Source organism: Notamacropus eugenii, chromosome 5 (assembly GCF_028372415.1).
Source record: "Notamacropus eugenii isolate mMacEug1 chromosome 5, mMacEug1.pri_v2, whole genome shotgun sequence".
NCBI lineage: Eukaryota > Metazoa > Chordata > Mammalia > Diprotodontia > Macropodidae > Notamacropus > Notamacropus eugenii.
The window spans coordinates 345300072-345307912 of NC_092876.1; the positions used below are offsets into that span (position 1 = coordinate 345300072).

At 36.8% G+C, this 7841-nt stretch overlaps 1 pseudogene; it reads left to right on the forward strand.

Annotated features, from left to right (window-relative positions):
- Window positions 1-1404: 1404 nt before the first annotated feature.
- On the forward strand, window positions 1405-7508 carry LOC140507942 (pyruvate dehydrogenase (acetyl-transferring) kinase isozyme 1, mitochondrial pseudogene; annotated as a pseudogene).
- The last annotated feature ends 333 nt before the right edge of the window (window positions 7509-7841 follow it).

The following is a 7841-nucleotide window of genomic DNA, read 5'->3' on the forward strand; positions in this document are numbered from 1 at the left end:
TGTTAAACATTTACCAGCACACTCTTGGTCCTTCCAATTCTAGGTTTTCCTTTTAGTTTGTCCTAGCATTTTTCTGTTGTTTTTCTTATAAGAAGAATGAAAAAGCTTAGATTTCCTTCTCTTTCCCACAGGGAAAGAAAAACTGATTTGATTTGCATGCAATGTTACTTCAACAATCATGTTACTACTAGCAACAGTTTAAGATAATTTCTTTTACAAACTGCCTCAGTTTCCCTTACATTGTTGATTGCTGACCTGAACCCAAATCAGAGTCAGAAAAAATCTACAGAAGAATCTTGGAAGATTTTCAGGGGGAAAAAAAGATGAATTTAGTAACCTTGTGATCAAACAAAGAGAGGTTTGGAGAAAGCACAGTCACAGTGACATTTGAGGCACCTCCTGGTACCAGGAATTATGCCTTAAAGGTACATCAGCTGGTTTGGGAAGGCATAGGCAATCTAAGAGCTAGAAGACATCTCACTGGCCATAAAAGAGAAGAAAGTTACATACATGTAATAAGTAGCATAACTAAGAAATTGAACTCAGATCTTCTGACTTCAAATCCAAAGCTCTTACCATTACATAATACTAGCTCTGCAGAGATGGCCACCACCATTTTCTCTGAAAAGAAGCTCAAGTCTGTGGCCCATGAAAGTTAAATATTAAGAGTACGTAACACCCCCTCCCCCAAAAAAGTTTATGTAATACCAATGTCAGAGACAGAAAGTGCTGGACCGATGAGTCAGCGGGACCTGAATTCAAATAATGCCTCTGACACTTATTAACTCTATTATTGTTTTGTGTTCGTCCTTCGTTGTCAAAGAAGGCCATGCCATCAGGGAAATGATGACATGACTTGCACTTGCCTTTGTTTTGAGTAAGGAAGGGCTGTGCAGGTCACCAGCCTCACTTCTCCAGAGACATCTGAATGCATTGACCAGATATTCATCAGGATGACTGGAGATGACCCAGGATGAACTGTACCCTCGGGCAAATAACATAAACTTTTTCAGTCTCCTTTCCTATAGCTATAAAATGCAAACAGTAACATCTCTCACACAAAGTTGTTGTTAGGATCAAATGAGTTAATGTAAGTAAAAAGCTTTTCAAATCTTAAAGCATTACAAAATATTAACTTTCTTTCTCATGACACAAAATGCCCAGGTACATATGGAAGGATTTATTCTTTTTCTTGGCTCACAGCCCTGAATCAGAAAAGCTGGGAAAGCATAAGAAGCAGTACTTCCCTAGCAAGCTGAGATCTCCTCCTAACTTGTGAACTCATGACTCAAGATGCAGAAAATATAAAATGTAGGTGATTTTTTTAAGAGGAAGAAACAAAGCAGAAATTCTTGAATGAGCACCTACCAATACATGTAATTCTCAGTCATTGACTTGCATACAATGCCTCCTCTGGCTGAATCTACCTGCTCGAGTCCTGTCTTGGCCAGTGCTCCCTACTGCTCAGGGGCAAGATCAGTGGGAAAATAGAATTTCTCTCATTTTTTCTCGTTCTGACTTCCTGCTGATCTTCATGACTCAATAACCCACAGTCCATTAATTTCCCAGATGAGGCCACGATAGACCTATAGTTCCCTCTTGTCTTTTTATGTCATCTCCCTGGTGCAAGAAAAGGGGAAAAAAATATAGCTCACTTAGAGCTCTCTCTGGTTTTTCATTGCTTTCCCCCCATAAGCGTTTACTCTTATTCAGCCTCTCACAGTAACCAACCCAGCCCATCACCATGCTTATCCTTTGGGTTAGCACTTTATTTTCCTCATTTAGGCAGTTAGGAATACATAAAGAAAGGAGCAAATATTCCAGCACCTGCTACAAGGATATTTGTGTACTCTAATTTGCTAAAACTAAGAAACATGCCCCAATATTTGAGAAGAATTTTCTCTCTCTGTTGAATGTCTTCCCCCCTGTTGAATATTTTACAACTGAGTTGGCAACAACTGACCTTTAGTGTTGACATTTGAACATGATTGTGATGCTTCCTGGTGGGTGGGTTAATACTCATAACCATAAAATCCAAGGGTTTGTCCCATAATTCATGGTTTTAGTTTTGTGGGCTTCATTCTTTTTTAAAAAGTTATTTTATAATTATAAAATAACATAGAATCACATATAATTATAGCATAATTATAATTACACCTTATAATTATTTTATAATTAGTGCATATAATCATTATTGTACAAAAATTTCATTGTGTTTTTAAAATGAGTGCTATTTTATTCAGTTCCTATTTAGGCCTTAGAATTACGAAACCTCCTTTGTGTCTAATGAAGGATAACAACAGTATCACGTCAGAGGATCAGAGTACAGTAGGGACTTAGAGAAAATGACCAATGTACAGGAAGAGAAAGCCTAGCTACATGAGAATTGTAGGCCAGAAGGGCAGTATGAGGTCCTCTAGATTGGAAGGAGGAGTTTACAAGAAGCAGAAGAAGAATGGGGAGTGGAGACAGACATAGAGTCAGCATCACAGGGGCAGGCTGAAGACTGGGGGGGGTTAAGGAGAGAGTGAAAGAGATAATTCAACAATTTTTTGATAATGGAAGACTAAGGCTAGGATGTCAAAAGTGGCTTATGTTCTCTCCAAGTTCATTTGCCTCTGCCTTCAATTTCCTAAGAAGGGATGTTAGTAAAACAGAATAGAGGTGAGATCTGCAAAAGGGTGGTGAAGTGCTTAAATTCTCCACCTCCCTCCCCTCCAAGAGGATAAGCATTTATTCCAAGATTTAACTGGTCCTTAAGTTATTCATTATTCTTGATTTTTGTAACACCTTTAAAGCTACATTATTCTCTATATAAAGTTATGACTGGAAATTACTTCTTTGTGTATGTATATATCTGAAATTGGAAGCAGTAATACATACAACATAGTGAGCCGATGCATGTTTTGTAGTATAAAACAGAGATAAAACAGGACAGAGGTCCAAATCTTCTGTTTGAAAATGCTAGAGATTTCCCCAAGCAGGGAACTCCAAGCTATGTGATTTTTATAAGATTTTTATCTTATTAATAACTCTTACAAACTTCCCAATTACAGAAAAATTTAAGCCATGCAAGTCCATCCTTTAATTTGTTTCCCCCTTAAGCTAAAATTATCATTCAGGGAGCCATGTTGATCTGGTAATTGAATTGAGTGTAGGTGAGTCAAGTTGTCTTTTCCATTTTTTTTTTTTAATCAAGACCTGCTTAGTGAAATGAGAATGTAAACTAAGGAGCAGATCTCCTTGGTGAGAGAGAGGTATGCTTTGAGAATAGTTCCCATGCCTATATTCCAAAGCTAGGAGCCTTGCTCACTTTTGCCTTCCATTTTAAATCTCCAAACCCTTCCAGAGAGGGCCACCATCTGGTTATCAGCCAGTCCAGACCCTTCACTTGACAAATAAGAAAACTGGAACTCAAAGAGTAGATTTGACTTTCTAGAAGTTTTACAGTAAATAGGAGAGATAAAACTCAAACCCAGTTCTTCCAACTCCAAAACACTCAGAGAATAAAATATTTAGAATAATGTATTTATAAATTAGCTAAATTAAATAGAAAATTTGGACAAGCAATAAATAGGAAACTAGCATGAGACCATCCACAGAGATTTTCCTGAAAATGTCTCATCTGAATGACTTGTGTTCTTTTGTGCCCAAATGGAAATAATTGGTAGATAATAGAATAAGGCAGGAAATTACCTGGTGTTCCTAAATTGCTGCACCCCCCCCCCTCAAATAACTTAAATGCCTCAATGTGAATTTTAAAGTGGCAGAAATAATTAAAACTTGGGGTAAAGCAGCCATCCAGCCTAAGACAACTTGGGAAGATGTTAGGAAAGATCTGACCTGCTGGAGTGGTGATCTGTCTGAATTGAAGTGCAGATACTGCCAGGTAGATACCCCTGCATCAATAAACAGCAAGTCCTAGGGGCAGCTGTGTATATGGCAGCCTCAGCTTCCAGAACTTTCACCCCACCAACAGAGTGAAGGTTGGGCAGCTGATCGGGGGACTACTGGAGGGGTCTTCACTGTTGTTGAAAGTGGGATCCAGAGAGGGGCCCTGCTGGTTGTGAATCATTCACTGGAATATAATCTCTGGTTTCAGTTCTAGGGCAGAGGGGTGAGCTTGTGCTTACAGCCACTTGAGGAACCACAAGGAGGAAAAGCTTTTCTGGCCCATGGGGCTCTGGTCATGGCTCAGGGGTAGACAGGAGTGCCTGAGGTCACTTATAGACCAAGGCATGAGCCAGAGGAGTAGGGATCACACCTGATCTTGGATCATAGAACAATGGAAAAATAAAAAAGTGAAAGACCTCCACATAGAGCTCAGAAAACAACAGCATGAAAACCCTGAAGCCTAAGACATTATCCCAGTGCCAGGGAGCAGACCCTAAACCTTAATATAAAGTTAATGGTCAAGAAATAAACCATTAAATGAGCAAACAGCAGAGAAAGAAACTGACCCTAGATAGCTACTATGATGATAGAGAAGATTAGGATTCAAATTCAGAAAAAAGACAATGAAGTCAAAACAGCTACTTGTAAAGCTGTTATAAAAAATGCAAAATGGTCACAAGTCCAAAAAGAGTTCTCAAAAAAGCTTTCAGAATTTAAAAATAAAATCATAAAGGTTGAGGAAAAATTGGAAAAAGAAATAAATAATGAAAGAAAATCAAGAAAATCATGAAAAGAAAGTCAACCAATTAGAATAAGATATCCAAAAACTTACTGAAGAAAATAACTTTTAAAAATTAAAATTGGGCAAGGAGAAACCAATGACTTCATAAGATATCAAGAAATAATGAAACAAAGTCAAAAGAATGAAAAAATAAAAGAGAATGTGAAATATCTCAGTAGAAAAACAATTGACCTCGAAAACAGATTGAGGAGAGATAATATAAGAATTATTGGACTATCTGAAAACTATGATTCAAAAAAGGTCTAGACATTATACTTCAAGAAATTATCAATGAAAATTGTCCTTCAGTTTTAGAACTAGAGGCTAAAATAGAAATTGAAAAAATCTGCTGATCACTACCTAAAGAGATTCAAAAATGAAAACTCATAGGAACACTATAGCTAAGTTTCAAAGGTCAAAGAGAAAATATCACAAGTGCCTAGAAAGGAATAATTTTAATATTGTGGAGCTACAATCAGGATAATAGAAGATTTAGCAGCCGCTACATTAAAAGATCAAAGGGTGTGGAATATGATATTCCGAAATGCAAAGTTGCTGGTTTACACAACTAAAAATAACCTGCTGAGCAAAATTGAGTGTAATCCTGAAAGGGAAATATTGGATTTTTAGTGACCTAAAGGACTTTTGGTTACTCCTGAGGAAAAAAATAGAACTGAACAGAAAATTTGACTTACAAGAATCAAGAGAAATAAAAGAAGGCAAATATGAAAGACTAATTATGGGGGATTTAATAAGGTTAAATGGTTTACTTCTTACGTAGGAAAATGATATTTGTAACTTTTAAGAATGTTTTCATTAGGTAGGTGATGGCGCCTCCTGGTTTCAGGTTGCCTGTTTCTTCATGTCTTTTGGAACACATTTTGCTATGAAGTTAATGAGGTACAGAAGGGCAGCTTCAGTCCATAGTCGAGTCCAAGCTACCAGACCAAACCAGGGTCCCGGTACCAGCTGTGAGTGCAGCATCCCAGACCAAGAGGATTTCTATTTGTACTCTCCCCATCCCTGCTCTCCATGAAGCAGTTTCTGGACTTTGATTCTATGAATGCATGTGAAAAGACCTCGTTATGCTTTTGTAGAACGTGCCAGTGAGATAAGCAAATATAATGAAAGAAATACGTCTCCTTCCAGATAATTTCTTGAAAGCACCTTCTGTTCAACATTCAACATTCAGAGTCTACAAAAGTTCTTTGATTTTAAGCATAAAAATACTGAAGATCCTAAGTTGTATATGACTTTACAAACACTGTGATAAGAATCCAGAATCGACATAATGATGTCATTCCTACCATAGCCCTGGGTGTGATTGTATACAAGGAAAGCTTTGGTAGATCCAGTGACCAGTCAGAATGTACAGTATTTTTTGGATCATTTTCACAATTCGCATTTCAATCAGAATGCTACTCAATTAGCCCTCCTTACTGTTGGAAAAGGAAAAAGAAGTTCAACTCACTGAAAACACATTGGAAGCATTAATCCAAATTATAATGTTGAAGTTATTAAATATGCAACTTGAGGCAAAACATCGTTATGATTTGTATTATGTTAATTCTCCAGAACTAGAACTGAAGAATTAAATGCAAAATCACCAGGGCAGCCTATGCAAGTGGTTTATGTATCATTACATCTCTATCACATGGTATTGGAACTTTTCAAAAATGCAATGAGAGCCACCATGAGATACCATGCTGATAAAGGTGTTTACCCTCCTATTCAGGTTCATGTAACACTGGGTAATAAGGACTTGACTGTGAAGATGAGTGATCATCAAGGTGGTGTTCCTTTGAGGAAAATCAGTATTCAACTACTTGTACTCAACTGCACCCTGACCTCATATTGAGACATATTGAGCTGAACCCCTGGCTGGTTTTGGTTATGGACTGCCCATATCTCAGTTTTATGCACAATACTTTCAAGGGGACCTGAAATTGTATTCCTTAGAAGGTTACAGGACAAATGCTGTTGTTTACGTTAAAGCACTATCAACAGTCAGTGGAAAGGAAACACTAATTATGAGGCAGATGACTGGTGAGTGCCAAGCAGTGAACCAGAGCACATGACCATTCTGCAGAGCATAACTGCATCTCGACCACTTGAAAAAAAAGCAGTATTATATTTGAGAGGGACTTTGGAAACTGTTACATCAAACATTTCACATCTGATTTTCACATTCATTGACTGTATAGAATAAATGGAAACTGAATTCTGTAGCTATCATTCAGATTTCCTAAAGCATTGAACTGTACCTTTTAACTGTAAGAAGAAAGAAAATTCTAGCTACCGTGCATATTTACTTTTAACTACTGCAAATGTGGCCAACATGTTTTGCTTCCTTTTCAGTGGACTTCAGGGACAAGGTTTCAGTTATAGAAATCTCCAGGTTCCTCACGGGACCCATGACATTTCTTTTTGTAGTTAACTTAAAGCCACTTAGTTTTAGGGGTAAATTTTCTTTTTCTGAACAATCAATATCTAGTTCTCTCTGTGTTCAGTCCTTATAGTATATTATTTGACTAATTAATAGTTTTTGGTGACTGTAAGCTGTTTTAAAATATATATTCACCAGGACCTAGTCTATGCAAATAAGGTGGAGATAATTTACTTTTAACTGTAATGCATAGATGTCATTCATTTTCTATTGAGAAAATTATGAACTGTTTTAGGAGGACATAGTAAAACAGATATTCTGTTTTATTTTTTGGCTATGTTCATACCCACATGTGGTTTTCTTTTCTTGAATCAGGAAATTTTAGTGAGATATTCAAATGGAAGTATAAAGTGTAAAATTATGAAACATTTTGTAAGTGGAACTAAATTGATACCATGAATTAAACCTTTTCTTTTAAAAATCCTTTCAAAACGAATTAAGTTTTACTACACAGCTGTTATGTCTTATACAATAAAATCAATTATTCCTCCCTTAAAAAGAGAATGTTGTCATTACTAGGATCATTATGATGGGATGATCATAAAACATAAAACTGAGTAGGGAGAGATAAATATGGAGAAAATTATCTTATATAAAAGAGGTATAAATGGAAGAGGAGTTACAGTGGAGGGGAGAATAGGGTGGAGGGCAAGTAGTTGGAAACTTAGTCTCATCAGAATTGGGCTAAAAAGGGAATAACATATACATCTAATTGGGTAT